General features: G+C 36.6%; 2 non-coding genes across 2 annotated transcripts; both read left to right on the plus strand.

Annotated features, from left to right (window-relative positions):
- Positions 1-2,633: 2,633 nt before the first annotated feature.
- Positions 2,634-2,716, plus strand: trnal-uaa (transfer RNA leucine (anticodon UAA)). Its single transcript has one exon. It is a non-coding gene; the product is annotated as a tRNA-Leu (tRNA).
- An 8,810-nt stretch (positions 2,717-11,526) lies between these two features.
- Positions 11,527-11,609, plus strand: trnal-uaa (transfer RNA leucine (anticodon UAA)). Its single transcript has one exon. It is a non-coding gene; the product is annotated as a tRNA-Leu (tRNA).
- The last annotated feature ends 5,297 nt before the right edge of the window (positions 11,610-16,906 follow it).

Raw genomic sequence — 16,906 nt, forward strand, 5'->3', positions numbered from 1 at the left:
TTATTGAGATGCACCTGTATAATGTTGATGTGTTATGGCTATACTTTTGAAACAACGTGTATTTTAATGTTTATGGACTGCCCCCACTTTTCTTATATTGCTTTTCTTTAAATAAATGAGGGTCAAGAAAAAGTGCTGTTTTTTGTGGTAATCAACATTATAACACAAATGCTGTTGATTGAGTTTATCTTGAATTGGGTCAGGAACATTCCTTAAGACATTGATTTTTGAATTTTACTGCAATATTTTGAGTGCTACATCCTTTTTTAAGTTCCCACAATATTTTTTTTCCAATGTTCAAATAATGTGGACAATATAACCTTGATGAGCAGCATTTTATATACATTCAGTAACATAACTCATTATTGGAACATTACATACTGTATCAGTGTTTCTGGAATGTTTTTTTTTTTTTTTTTTTTAATAAAAATGATCTAGATAGAATGTTTTCAGGCACAACATCCTAGATATTAAATAATTTTCTACTCGCATTACAACTGGACATTTTAGAAATGGAATGTTTGGAAAATGTTTTTAGAACATAAATATGTTAGCTGGGATGCCAGTATCTTGCAATGCTTTGGTTAACTACACAGTTTATAGAAATGCAGTTGCAGTCGACTGATAAAAACGGTTCACATGTATTATCACGTATATCAAATGCAATGGAATGAGAAACTTTCATCAGTGTGACATTACAATAGAATACAAGCCGTTCCATGAGTCAACTGCTGATAATCAAGTGCTAAGATCTTTTTGTGGGTACATATATATGGTTTATGTTTATAACCAGAGCTTTTGACAGATATACTGCTATGGCAATAATGAAAGGGCTTTCTGTTAAGTACATTCAATCAATAAATTGATACATTCCAGAAAACACTGTTGTTTATGGCTGTTTGGAGGAGAGCTATAAAGATGAGTAAATGAAAAGGGCTTTTGGTTGATTTATGAACCCTGCCAAACTTAAAAAAGATAATGAGATCTGTCTTTCATTCCATTTGAGATACATCAGCAAGGACACATGTCATGCAGTAGTTTCTTTGGACCATATGTCCTTCATTACTGATCACGCGATCACTGCTATATGACATGTAACATATGACAGGCATTTGGACTTGGTGTACTGCATTTTATAAATGAATATTTGGCTTCTATTTTTATGTAGTTTTTGCCTTTTCGTTGATGCAGATAGTCGAGAGATGACAGGAAATGATGGGGGGAACAGGATCGGGAAATGTTGATCGCCCACATGAGCACTGTGCGCATGTGCATTGATGGCTAAGCCATGGTTCCAAAAAGAAAAAGCTTTTTTGTGATTTTTACATATTATGTATTGCAACAATCCTTCTTTATCAAACACACTAGCTAAATTGTCTAATTGTCACTAAACTTTATTTAAGGCAGATGCATAGGTTTTTGTGAATATAAAATCAGGGTCAGAATGCAGAAAATGGGAGGTAATGGGAGAAAGAGAACTACCATGACCATTGACATTTTTGTTTAAGGGTCAATCAAGTGACCCTATTTTTTTGTTCGGATCTACGAAGTTATTCAAAATTACATAAAAAAATTGCAATTCACACAAATAATTACTTCCTTACTCTACTATGGGGAATTTGTTTTCAAGACTTTTTGATATTTTTTCTGAGGCTTAAAGTAAAAAATATCTAAGTGTCCAGAGACAGTAAAATAAAATAAAAAGTAGAATAAAAGTCTCACTGAAAGTTGTTATTCCCGAAAAAATAAATGATGGCATAGGTAGTTTGGAATAATCTTTTATTATTATTTCTTAAAAAAAAAAAAAGCTTCAAATAAAATTTTCTAATATTAATAATATTTTAAAACAAAACTGTTTCACTCAATATTATTAATATTTTAAAACCTTCTCGTGTTACCAACATGCATGTAGCCATTCTGTGCCATTCACATTACTTGATATCCGTGATTTGAAAAAAAAATATATTATATATTTATTTGATATATTTTTTACCTTAAAAAATATGTTATAAATTTAAAAAAAGAAAGAAAGAAAGAAATCACATGTAAGTATTCATGTAAGTATTCAAAATCCTTCTAGTTGATGGTTACACCACAATTTTAAAGTAATATTTATTTATTTTTTATGTAGTAAAGAAACATGGACACAAATATTAAATTTCTAAAAACTTGGTTTTAAACTAGATTTTTAAAAGATTTCTAATTTGTATCACCATGGACAACCTTTTTTGTCATTGACCCTTATGTAGTACAATGATGTATTTAGTAGTAGATTATTTTACTTTTATATTTATTTTGTATAGCACTTTGAATTTAATTGGATTGAAACAAAGGGAAACACAAAGACTCACAAGATAGATTCAGCACATACTCTAAAGAACTGCTGGAATTCAGGGTCATGAAAGCAGACAGACATGCCCTTAGATAAGCTGACTTCCTCCTAGATTTAAACTCATCTGCTCTCAGATAGACTGCGGCTTATGACATTGATTAAGGATAACAAGACATATAACACACAAGGTTTTTTTTTTTTTTTTTTTTTTTTTTTTTTTTTTTTTTTTTTTGATGATGATGATGATGTGTGTTTTCAGAAATGTTTTACTGCAACTGATGTGGTTGCCAAGTTTGTAGTGACCAGGATGGCCGAGTGGTTAAGGCGTTGGACTTAAGATCCAATGGACTCATGTCCTCGTGGGTTCGAACCCCACTCCTGGTAGAGTTTCATGAGTTTTAAATAAAAAAAAAATACTTGTTGATGGGTAAAATTGGTTGAATCATCAACAAAGAAACAACATGGTAATCAATTCAGTTTGGACTGTACTGTAGTTCTGACATGCTCTGTCTAAACGTTTACTTGCACAGGCCAAAAATAAATAGTGTTAACTACAGTAATGACTCAGAAATCTACTCTAAAGAGTAAATCAGATGTTATACAGCCTTAAAGTTTCACCCAAAAATCATAATTTACTCACCCTTATGTTGTTCCAAACCTGTTACACAGGATCACAGGAGATGCTACACAATAAGACACCATTCACTTTCATTGTATATATACAAGATGCATTGAAAGTGAATGTTGACTGAGACTAACATTCCCTTAAAATCTCCCTTTGTGTTCGATGACAGAAAGTTATATAGGTTTGGAACAACATGAGGATGAGTAAATGATGACATAATTTCCTTTTCTAGGTGATCTATCCTTTTTAGATACTTATTTGTCCATCTACCCTGTCAGCATCTTCTGGTTGAAATTATTGTGTTGGAGAAACAGGCCCTGTAAAAGCAGCTGCATCTTTTCCTTGTCGGAAATGAAGGAAAACACATGCAGGCTTGTGGGTCCGGCAGGGTCATAACCCAGCACCTGAGCTAATCATGGACATTATCAAAACAGTATGCTCCCTGTGGTCTGTTTGTTTATGCAATCCAGGGTGGCCCCTCGCTCTCCCCTCTCTGCCCGGCCCGGGCCCTCGTAACAGCACCTGGAGCAGGCAGTAAACACTTCTGCCCCACTGCTGGAGGAATGGGGTGCTAAAACTGAACAGGACAGAGGAAGAAACCTGTCGATTAAGCTGTAAATCAGGCACTACACAACGAGAAAATCATTCAAATTTAAACATCAGAGCATCTGTGGCCTGCTCAATCATTTTCAGTCACTTTTATCCAAGAACACATTTTGAGTTTAAGCACTAAAGTTGGCTTAGACTTTAAAGGAAAGTCTAAGCCAACATCTAAATGATTATATTATTTAGAAACAGTAATTATATCATTAGAAAGCTGAAATGTTTCTTTTAAATCTAGTCTGTTAAATTAATAATGTGTTTCTAAGTCAGAGTGACTTGAAATAATGGAGCTGATTAATGTTAGCGGAAACATGGTTTTGAACTGTTATGCACAACACAACAAACTAACATTCAGTAACCAGGATGGCTGAGTGGTCAAGGTGTTGGACTTACGATCCAATGGACACATGCCCTTGAGGGTTTGAACCCCACTCCTGGAAAGAATCATGTGAGTTTTAAATGGAATAATACAAAACAAGGCTCTCTGTTTTACCACAAACTCTTCTCCAGCAGATTTGACTTTTCAAAGGTAGAGAAGGCAAGCTAGTTTACACAGGACGTGGTGTGATTAGAAAAGTCACAATTGTCTCTAACTGACCAGGACAGCTGAGTGGTTAAGGTGTTGACTTTATCACCCAATGGATAAATATCCACATGGGTTTGAACCCCACTCTGGTAAAGCACTGTTAAGTTAAAAGGTTTCTTCAATACACATTTGTTAATGTGTTTGTCAGTACTTACTACACAGTACTTTGATCTTACATATCTCTTTATAAAATCAACATCTAATGAGAACAAAAATCTTTATATTTGATTAAGGAGTGAACTAACATACTGTACATGAGCCACTTGATTGCAGAAAATAGCACAGTTCCAGTTCCACTGGCTTGTTCTGCTAAAGGGAAGGTTTACTGTACTCTCTCTCTGTTATGCATACCTCAGAGAGAGAGAGAGAGAGAGAGAGCACTGGTTTAAAATGGCCATTGATTTTGTGTTGTGTTCATGGGGCCAGCTGTGTAAATCTCTTCCTGTCCTTCTCAGGGGGAGTATCTACTTCTGTGCATTCATTTTTAGAAACAATGGTATTCCAGTCACATAATACTCTTCAGTCACGTACATTACCAGTCAAAAGTTTGGATGCACTTGACTGAGTTTATGTTTCTCCTGATCTTAAAGTAATATTCCGCATTTAATTCAAGCTCAATCCATGCTGTGACTCCAGCCAGGTCTCCTAAGCAACCAAATTGTCCCGGTTGCAAGGGAGGGTAGAGTCACATGGGGTAAACTCCTTGTGGTCACGATTAGGGGTTCTCACTCTCAATGGGCACGTGGTAAGTTGTGCTTGGATCGTGGAGAGTAGCATGAGCCTCCATGTGCTGTGAGTCTCCGCGGTGTCATGCACGGCGAGTCATGTGATAAGATGCGTGGATTGACAGTCTCAGAAGCGGAGGCAACTGAGATTTGTCCTCCGCCACCCGGATTGAGGTAACCGCGCCACCATGAGGATCTACTAAGTAGCGGGAATTGGGCATTCCAAATTGGGAGAAAAGGGGATAAAAAAAATAAAGAAAATAAATACAAGCTCAATCAACAGCATTTAAGGCAGAAAGTTGATTTCCACAAAAAAAAAAAAAAAAAAAAAAAAAAAAAATTCCAATCAACACTCATCTAAAATCGGGGTTACAGTAAGGCAGTTACTATGGAAGTCAATAGGGGCCAGTTCACAAAATTGTAGCCACAAGATGTAAAGAATTTAGTGTGATAAAATTGCTTACTAACCTTATCTGTGATAAGTTATATCCAATGCATATCCAATTTGTATTACATGGTTTCATTGTCATGAGAACAAAGTTGTAACATTGCATATAACAGTAACACTTTACAATAAGGTTCCGTTTGTAAACATTAGTTAACTACATTAGTTAACATGAACTAACAATAACAATGATTAATAAATGCTGTAAAACTATTTATCAATGTTCATTTCAACACATACTAATACATTTTTAAAATCAAAAGTTGTGTTTGTGAACATTAGTTAATGCTCTATGAACTAACAGCAACTAACAATGAACAATTGTATTTTTATTAACTAACATTAAAAAGATTAATAAATACCTTAAAAAATATTGTTTTTTGTTTGTTCATGATACCTTATGCATTAACTACTGTTAACGAATGGAACCTTATTGTAAAGTGTTACCGATATAACTTTAAATAGATGAGGTTTGTAGGCATTTATTTATTTATTTTTCTAAATAATTTTTGTGAAATCAACATTAAGCCACAAATGCTGTCGACTGAGCTTAACTTGTATTGAAAGCATAATATTCCTTTAGAAACCTTTTGATCTGAAGATTAATGCTTAAATGCTTGACATAAGTTTTGTAGACAAATATAAATTGCGCCTATAAATGAATTTCTTTACAAAACTAACTAACATTTTAATAATAATAATACAAACATTTTAACGGACTGTCTATTTACACTAAGTGCAAATAGCCCATCTTGTTGGCTATTTACACTAACTCTGCCCACCACTGGTCAGACCAAACTCAAGGCAGCCAGGACGGATTTATTTGGGGTCAACTGCTGATCAAATGAGGGTGGGCATATTAGAATTTTTCGCAATGGGGCAGAGACAATAAACTGGTTTCGGGTTAGACATTTCGTGGATTAAGAGATTGGATAACTAAGTGACTATTTGCACTCCAATAGTCTGGTGGAAATACAGGATTTTAGGACAAACTGCGCCCCCCATGTGCAGCTATAGTATCTCTGGGTGTAACGACTGTATGTGTATGTGTTGTCATGCTGGAGATTCGGGTTCTAATCTCACCCCTGGACATACTTTTCCCCATGTCTCTACTCTTAATATTTCCTATAATACTACTTATAGTAATAAATAAAAGGGATTCCTCGCAGTGATTTGGTCACAGTGAAGGTCGGGAGTTAAGAGAAGGATTTGATCCGGATAAAATTAACCATGATTTTACTGTAGTAATATTGTAGTAACCATGTGTTTTGGTGGAAACTATATAGTTCTGATGTACTAACCATGGTGTTACTACAGTTACATGTTGTTAATTGTAGTTAATAGTAACCATGTTTCATTTTGTGGTTACTATAATTTTACTAGAATAATACCATGGTGATACTATGGTTACTGTAGTAAAAACATAGTTAATTTTTTGCAAGGTAGGGGTAGGGGTAGTGTAGGGTGTCTGTGGGACTCCAAATAAACACAATAAATATGCTGCAGTGATGCCACTATACTGTATGTTAGTATTTAAACATGGGTGCACTAACCACTATTTGCAGCATTTAATGCTATTTGCACTTAGTGCAAAGAAGATACTTTTTGCTGCTTTTTACACTTAGTGTAAGTAGCATCTATCGCTATTTGCACTTAGTGCAAATAGTCTCTGAAACAGCTTGAATGAATATATGTATCTAAAGTAGTGTATCTGTAGAGAAACAAAGACAGATTTTAATATTGGTCTAAAATAGGTAAAGAGGTTGTGAAGGAAATGAGGTGGCTACAATATATAAATAGCTTGTGCTATTGAGACAGAAACTAAACTCTAATAAGGTCTGTTCCCTCTGCCCCATCTAACTCATGTTCCTCTAACCCCATGTCAATTATCGAATGAGAACCAGTGTGTTATATTGATTTGAAACTCCCATACTGTGAGCAATCCCTTCCCCCATGACCTGTCTAGTATGACAGACAAAAGAAACTAAAAAAAAATACAAATAAATAACAGATATAAATTAAGCACAAGCTGGGAATCACTCGTCTACAATATCAATACATTTTTTGCAGCAAAAAGCCACCAGAATTACTCAACAAGAGCCCTTAGAGAAGACAATGAGTGTGAGCATTAGTGTGCTCTTCAAAGGCAACTCTCTAGCCCCTCTTCACTGTGATCAATCAGGGTTTTTTAGGAGATGGACAGGGTGAAGCCCCCAGCCAAGACTAGTGGCCCTACTGATGGAGAAGCCATGTAAAAGCAGGAACAATTGAACAGTCATTACCATGGCAAAGGTCTGCTCATTACAAGGGATCATTAGAGGTGCTCTCAGATGAAAGGGTCTCTGCTTGGATTCCACATTAGTAGGTGTCCGCTATTTTTTAAAGAAGTGAACTGGGTAGAAAGGGGGTAAGGATAAGAAACAGAGGATAATCCCCAAATACAACCTGCTCCATCAACTCCCCATCCTTACTTTCACAAGTTTTTGACATGCCTGACAATGTTGAAAAAATAAACCAAACAGTTTTTTCAAATAAAATATATACTGTAATTTATGATATTAAAAAAGATATGGTCTACCTGGCAAATAATAAAACAGGCTAAAAAATACCATTGACCTGATCCCTATCTAGTCACCACAATATAATTGTTAGCGGCGGACTCTTTTTGGGCCAGCAACCACCACAATACCCTTGAAACCATTTAGCAATGCCCTAGCAACCACCCAAAAAACCCTAGCAACTGCATAGCAACACACTACAAACCACCTTGCAACACCATAGCAACTGCATAGCAATGCATAGCAATATAACAACTGCATAGCAAATGTGGGAAAAAAATCTAGAATTTTGTTATTCTCTAGCATACTGTAATTGCAACAAACAGCACAGATCAATATGTGACATATTAGCCAGTAACACATACAGTACATTTGCCAGTCCCTCTTTGTCCCATCATTGGTGAAGCACCATTTGTCACAAAAATGTACAGAGCCATTGTGATTTGGTTCCTCATATTTACATTTTTTTGGGCTCGACACCTGCAGTAAGTTGCCACATGGATTTTTAGAGTTACAATTATATTTATATATATATAAAAATTAAATAAAATAAAAAATTCCCAGATAACACACATATATCCTCGAGATCTGTTTAAGAGTGTTTTATCTGGAAAGCACTGCATTCTAATTAAAGAATTTTCATTTTTGGGTGAACTATCCCTTTAACTTTTACATTTACATACGAATAAGTATGTACATAAAAAATAAATGTCTTAAAAAAATGTCTTATAGACATCTGCTGATTATCCTTTTGACATCCGATAAGAAACATATTATAGGCGTATTGCAGATGAGCAAACAATCTAAAAAATATGTTGTCCAAATGTAAACACACACATCCAACAGATGTCTGGGTAGGGCTGGGTATTGATACAGTTTTCCAGATTCAATTCGATTCTGATTCACGAGCTCTCGGTTCGATTTCGATTTGATTCAATATCTTTTCATATGGGTTTATTTCAGTTATAATGTCCCTTTTGCTTACATATAAAAGAAATAATCTCATTTATTATACAGGGGACCTTTTAACTAGGTTCATTAGAAAAATATTAATTTTATTAATTATATTTTATAAATATTTAATCACTTTGATGACATTTTGGCTTTTTAAAAATGAACAAATAAATGTATTCAATCAATAATTAAGATATTATATTTCAAATATTATATTATTATTAGATTTTTTACATATTTATTGTTCAGTTGTATAATTTGTACTATTTACAAGTATTTACATTGATTTGTTGTGCTAAAACCAGTACTGTCTCTTTAACAAAAACTGCATTTCTGTAAACATCGCCTTTAAATGAGCGCATGTTAACTGGAGAAGGCTTGAATGGCTTTACCTCATCTGTGCGATGCAGGATTAGAATTAAATGTTTTTTTGTAGTTGTTTTTGATCAACAACTGACTGTAAAGAACAGAAAGGGTATTCAATGAGACAGTATATAATGACAAATGGGTTACGTGGATCTCGTCCTTGAACACACATTACACTGAACAACTTTACTCTTTTACTCAACACGCTGTGAAAGGATCTAGCTGCTGAACACTTCATGACTATACTACACAATTACTGGTGAGTGAAATGTAAACATTTACCAGCCAGTTGCCAAATATATTCACTTTAGTCGCATAGAGCGAAATTTGGTTGCAAATGTGTGATTTCCTCTCATTGTAGTGTAGTGTAGTGTAGGCTGCGCATTGAGTGAAAGATCAATCTTGGGATTTAAGAATCAATACCGAGATCGTTCAAATGAAGTTTGCGATGCATCGGATAAACAACATTTTTACCCACCCCTACATCTGGGTGTCGGTTGGCTTGCTCACAAGGGGCATTATGGCACTATTTTCTGTAAAGGTGCTATACAAATAAATATACAAATAAAACTGACTTGACTTACCGGCAGAATTGCAAAGCCAATTTTTACTTGCATACAGGGCTTGGTAAGACCAAAACACAGCAGTGACCTCCTTCCCCCAGAGCTGCAAAGTCATTATCAGCTGTCCAGGTCTTACTTATGAGCTCCAAGCTCCCAGGAGACACTGGAATAAGTGCACTGGTGAGTGGAGGAGGTGAGGGCCGGTGGGGTCCTTCTCTTAAATGAGGAGCCGAGGAGGAACAGAAAGATTCAGAATGATGAAGGAGTCTTTGAAGAGCTGGAGATGGAGGGCTGATGGTACTTTGAGGTCTGCATGTGCACTGAAGGGCTTTTGTGTCAAAACCTCCTGCAAGAACAGTTCACATTACTGCAGGACAATGGGCGGTTAAACTCCGCACAGAAAGAGGTTAATCTACAAAGAAAAGGCCGGAGGCCAGTAAAGCTAGTGACACAAGGCCTGCATAAAAGCATTAGTCAATAAAGCACTAATTAAAGCATTTGCTTTGTGAGCCATGTAGAAGGCGATCAAAGTCGAACGCAGTTGTGTCACAAATGGGACAGATGCTTAAGGGGACGCGTTCACTCGGCATTAAGGCTGGATTAGAGCACACACACAGCGCAGCTGTGCAACCTGTTAAGAAACACAGATCCAGTTATTAGTAACTGACCAGGAGGCAAACGTGAGTTTTTAATAATAAAAAAATACACCTCCATTCATGTAGGGCGTGGACTTAAAGAGTTTGCTCACCCAAAACTGACAATGCTCCTATCATTTACTCTCCCTCATGCCATCTAAGATGACTTTCTTTCTTCTGCTGAACACAAATGAAGATTTTTAGAAGAATACCTCAACTCTGTAGGTCCATACAATGCAAGTGAAAGGTGGCCAGACTTTTGAAACTCCACAAAGCAGCTCAAATCAGCATAAACATACAAACATACATCAAACTCCAGTCGCTAAATTAATGTCTTCTGAAGTGATCCAGTTGGTTTTAGGTTAGAACAGACCAAAATGTAACTGCTTTTTCATTGTACATCTTGACAGCAGTCTCCTTGGCAATCATGATTTCAAGCTTGATTACACTTCCTATAGCGCCACCTAGCGCTCTATGCATGCGTCAAGCAATCGGAAGTGTAATCAAGCTTGAAATCATGATCGTGCCTGAGACTGCAATGGCAAGGTGTACAGTGAAAATGGGGTTATATTTTGGTCTGTTCTCACTGAAAACCAATTGGATCACTTCAGAAGACATTGATTAAACCACTGGAGTCTTATGGATTACCTTCATGCTGACTTTATCTCCTTTTTGGATCTTCAAAGGCCTGGCCACCATTCACTTGCATTGTGTGGACCTACAGAGCTGATATATTCTTCAAAAATCTTTGTCTGTGTTCTGCAGAAGAAAGAAAGTCATTCACACCTGGGATGTCATGAGAGTGAGTAAATGACGGGAGAATTTTAATTTTTTGGTGAACTATCCCTTTGAGTTCAAAACCCACTCCTGGCAAAGCAGTACAAACATAAAGGGGAATTCAACAATACTGCTCTTTGAGTAGATTTGGTTATCATCAAACAGATTTCGAAATGTTACTGAAATATTCCGCTACAGAAACTAAAGGTTTTTGACAAAACATAGTGAACAGGGTGAATATTAAATAAAAAATTGTCAGAATAAAGGATAGATGTGGTTGTGTTATCAACAAAGAAACAAAGTGGTCCTGAAGTATCCTAAGAATGGAACACAGGAGATTTTTAGAATTGCATTGTGACCAGGATGACTGAGTGGTTAAGGTGTTGGACTTAAGATCTAATGGACACATGTCCATGTGGGTTCAAACCCTGCTCCTGGTAGAGCTATGTTAATCTTAAATTGAATGAAATAATGCTGCTCTATAGATAGAATTGGTTGTTACTAACAAAGGAAACAAAACTTGTTTCCCAAAGTGATTCTGAAGTACCTGTTAAAGAAACAAAATCTTTTGTCTATGTTTGCATGGGTTCAAACCACACTCCAGGTAGAGCTACTGTATGTAAATTGTAAATGGAATAAAATAATGCTGCTTTGCGGGCAGTACCAACGCTCACTACATGCATATTATGCAGTCTGCATAGGGCACCGAGTCCCTATGGGGCACCATCTTACCCTAGGTGGAGGCAGCAGAAACTCCACAAGGACCCTATAGCAGTCGTGAAACACAGACGATTGCCTTGCAGCTCGCCCCACTTCAGATTATTGCCTCGCACCCCCCAACCCCTGTCTAACGATCGCGGAAACAAAGAAAGGGCATCAACTTCAGCGCTGGCCCTGTTTGTGGGTAATTTTGGGTGTATTACTGAGAAAGAGACAAACTGGTTTCTCAAAGTGATTCTGAAGTACACAGACAATGACCAGGATGGCAGAGTGGTCAATCGAATGGGCGCATGGGTTTGAGCCCCACTCCTGGTAGAACAGCACAAATTTTAAATGGAATAATTCTTCTCTTTGAGTAGACATGGTTTTAAACAAAGAAACAGATTGGTTTCTCAAAGTCCCATGAATTACCCTGTTGAGAAACAAAGGGGTTATCCATAGAGTCAAGTCAAATTTATTTGTATAGTGCTTTTCACAACTGTTTCAAAGCAGCTGTACATGAAATTATGCTATAACAGAAAATGAATGAATATGATGCCAGTATTAGTTATTTATGTTTAGAACTGTTATTGGTTAAAATTAGTAAACTAAGTAAGTGTTGTAGGTCAATGATTAAACAACATGATTTTATATTAACTGTACGTTTTAGTGTTAAAGTCCTTCAAGTCATCCCGAATTAACTGATGATATACACATAGATGCATTGTCCTTTGATTTTGGCCAATGAAGGCTTTTGTTAGTGGTTAATTTGTTTTCTATGTAGTTTAAGAGAGTGTTGTCCCTCCTTTGACCAAGTTGAAATAGGTATCATTCAGTGAGGAGCATCGCAGTCTGGCTGGAAGCTTATGGCAGATAATTTTGGTGAACTCCATCCTGAGCCCATGCTTCAGGCAGTGGCTCGTGAAGAATCCCATGTCTTTGAGTTTGCATTAATTCATCCTCTGCGAAGTCTGTCTGAGTAGATTGAAGTGAAGTCTGGCTGGCACATGCTGCAGTTGGTATCATCACTCAGTGACACAATGGGAATCAGACATCAGGCAGGACTGGAGATGGATCTGGCAGGCTCTGGTAACCTCGGAATATAACCTAGTCTAGACTTAAACTGAGAGAGTGTGTCTGAGTTTCGAACACTGCTAGGAAGACTATTCCATAGTTTAGGAGCCAAATATGAAAATGATCTCCCTCCTTTTGTGGATTTTGATATTCTCAGTATTGTTAACAGGCCGGAGTTTTGCAATCGTAATGAGCGCGATGGATTATAGCATGACAGAAGGTCATGGAGCTTGACCATTCAAAGCTTTGTAAGTAATTAACAGAATTTTAAAATTAATATGAAACTTAACAGGTAGCCAATGTAATGCTGATAAAATGGGGCTGATATGATCATATTTCTTGGTTCTAGTTAGCACTCTTCCTGCTGCATTTTGAACCAACTGAAGAATATTTATTAAACCTGCAGGACCTATATTTATTAAACCTAGTAATGCATTACAAAAATCTAGTTTTGAGGTCATGAACATATTAATTAGTTTTTTGGCATCAGAAACAGATAGCATGTTTTGTAACTTGGCAATATTTCTGAGGTGGAAAAATGCAGTTTGGTTTTCAAAGTTTAGATTGCTATCAAATATAACACCAATTTTTTTTGCTGTAGAAGTTGACGTTACAGTACATCCATCAAGAGTCAGATTATATTTTAGTGTCTTATTTTTTTAGATTTTGTTCCAATAATTAGTAACTCTATTTTATCGGAACTGAGTAGTAGGACATTTCTAGCCATCCACTCTTTGATATCATTTATACACTCTGTTAATGTGGAAAATTGTGAAATTTCACCAGGTTTAGAAGAAATATAAAGTTGGGTATCGTCGGCATAATAGTGAAAGCTAAGAGGCTTTAAAACTGATCCCTGTGGCACTTCATACTTAACTTTAATTTGATCTGACAGTTCCTCATTTACACAGACAATGTGGTAGCGGTCAGAGAGATAGGACCTAAACCAAGCTAATTCCTGTCCACAAATGCCAACATAATTCTCAAGCCTATCCAAGAGAATGTCATGAACTATGGTGTTGAAGGAAGCACTAAGCTCTAAAAGCACTAGAAGAGAAATGCAGCTGCAATCAGACGATAAGAGCAAGTCATTTGTAACTCTGATATGTGCAGTCTCTGTACTATGATGGGGCCTAAATCCTGACTGAAATTCTTCATATATACCATTTCTCTGTAAAAATTAACATAGCTGGGAGGACACTACTTTTTCTAGTATTTTTGACATAAATGGGAGATTTGAAATCGGTCTATAATTAGCCAATTCTCCTGGATTAAGCTGTGGTTTCTTGATAAGCGGTTTGATAACTGCCAGTTTAAAGTTTCTTGGGACATGCCCTAAGGATAATGAGGAGTTAATAATATTAAGCAGTTCTGAGATTACAAGAAACACCTCTTTTAGGAGTTTAGTTGGTATTGGATCTAACATTCATGTTGTTGATTTTGATGTTTTGATCATTTTTGTGAGCTCTTCTTGACCTATAACAGCAAAGGATTGAAATTGCTCATAGGGAATAATTGTAGTCTTCTGAGGTGCGGTGGCAGATGGATGCATAATTCCAATTTTGTTTCTGATGATTTCGATTTTATAAGTAAAGAAATTCATTAAGTCATTACTACTATGCTGCGATGGAATGTCTGGTTGAATAGAATTTTTATTCCTAACCAATTTAGCCACAGTACTGAATTAACACCCAGGATTGTTGTGGTTATTTTCTATGAGATTGCTCAAATATGCAGACCTGGCAGTTTTAGAGCCTGTCTGTAGTTAGAGTCACTATCCTTCCATGCACTGCGAAATACCTCTAATTTTGTATTCTTCCACTTACGCTCCATTTTCTGAGCTGCACTCTTGAGAGCATGAGTGTGATCATTGTACCATGGTGCAGGATTTTTCTCTTTCTTTAATTGAAGGGGGGCAACCCTATCTAGAGTGCTAGACTGTATCCATATTTTCTGTGACAACATCAAGTTTTGGCATACTGAGTATTTGAGACACGTCTGGAAGATTATTAGTGAAGCTATCTTTAGTAGTTGAAAGAATAGTTCTACCTGAACGATAACGTTGCATAGATTGAGTTACCTTTGCTAAGCGCTGCGTACAAGAGACAAGGTAATGATCTGAGATATCATCACTCTGCGGCAGAATATCTGTATTATCAACATCAACTCCATATGACAACATGAGATCTAGCATATGATTTTGCCGATGGGTTGGACCTGTCACGTTTTGTCTAACCTCAACAGAGTTGAGAATACCGATAAATGCTAATCCCAGTGTATCATTTTCATAATCTATGTGGATGTTGAAGTCACTGACGATTAAAGCTCTATTCACAGCAACCACTAGATCTGACAGAAAATCAGCAAATTCTCGAAGGAATTCAGAATAATGCCCTGGTGGTCTATATACTGTTGCAAGAACAAAAGACAACAAAGATTTTTTATTTATATCTGATGATGTCACATTAAGCTTTATCAGTACAAAATAATTAAACTTATATCCAGTCCTTTGAGTAACACTGTAAATATCACTGTAAATTGTAGCAACACCTCTTCCTCAACCTTTCAGATGAGGCTCATTTTTATAACAATAACCAGAGGGAGTAGACTCATTTAAACTAATATATTCATCTGTTTTAATCCAGGTTTCAGTCAAACAGAGTGAATCCAAACTATGAACTGTAATAATTTCATTTACAATTAGTGATTTGGATGAAAGCAATCTAATGTTTAGTAGTCCTACCTTTATATGATGTTTATCTTCAGTTTTTTGTTGTTGTTATTTTCATGTTTGACATCAATCCAATTTTTTCTAAATAACTTAATGAGGGTTTTGTGTTTGGTAGTTCGGGGAACAGACACAGTTTCTATATTATATATAGGTGATTCATTCTCTATGTGTTGTAGTTTATGTGACCTGTGTGATGTCTCAAGGCAGCTAGCAGACATTCGGATTAGCCAGTTTGTCTGCTTCATGACCTGGGCCCCAGTTAGTCAAATACTATCACTATTTAGACTATGAGCCATATTACTGGAGAGCAAAATGGCACCTTCCCTGGAGGAATGGAGTCCATCTCTCTTTAGCAGGTCAGGTCTTTCCCAAAACCTATTCCAATTGTCTATGAATCCTATGCTATTCTCCAGACACCACTCAGACATCCAGCCATTCAATGACACTAATCTACTATAAACCTCATCACCATGATGAGCAGGAAGGTGGCCAGAGCATATTACAGTGTCTGACAAGTTCACACACCTCTTTAACATTATCTTTAGTGATCTCCGACTGGCGAAGCCAGACATCGTTTGTGCCATTAGCCAGCACTTGTAAATTTGAACTGATGTCAGATGCTCTGGTACCGGAAATGCATTTAACCATAGTGGCTGGAGACTTTTTTCCATGTTCCTTACAACAGAGTCAACAATAACAAGGGCACTTTCAAAATGATTCTCAGTGGGTGCATCACTATGTGGGGAGAATCGATTGGAAATCCTAACAGGAACAGGAGAGTGGTGTCGCTTTGCCCTACGAGTATGCTGCCGAAACGTCACCCAAACACCCTGCTGAGGGGGCTCTACATCCAGAATCAAAATGTGTGTGTTGCTTGCTGTACTACCCGCATACATAACAGTATCTACCGGCTTGTCTTTCTCACTGATCTCCACTAGTGTTCGGATGCATGTCTCTAACTCATTAAACTTCTCTGTCAGTCTGACTAATTCCTTACATTTATCACATGTGAATCCCGCACTACTGATGGAAGAAGTTATAGTAAACATGTGGCATGCAATGCACAAAGCGATAATATGAGTGGATGCCATTGTTTATTGTTATTATGGTAGTGGTTTTTGATCAGCATAATAATTGTGAAACAAAAAACTAGTTTTGCTATGTGCTTTTTTTAAGCTGACCAGGATGGCAGAGTGGTTAACGTGTTGGACTTAAGCTCTAGTGGACACATGT

The sequence above is a fragment of the Myxocyprinus asiaticus genome, chromosome 20 (assembly GCF_019703515.2).
Source record: "Myxocyprinus asiaticus isolate MX2 ecotype Aquarium Trade chromosome 20, UBuf_Myxa_2, whole genome shotgun sequence".
Taxonomy (NCBI): domain Eukaryota; kingdom Metazoa; phylum Chordata; class Actinopteri; order Cypriniformes; family Catostomidae; genus Myxocyprinus; species Myxocyprinus asiaticus.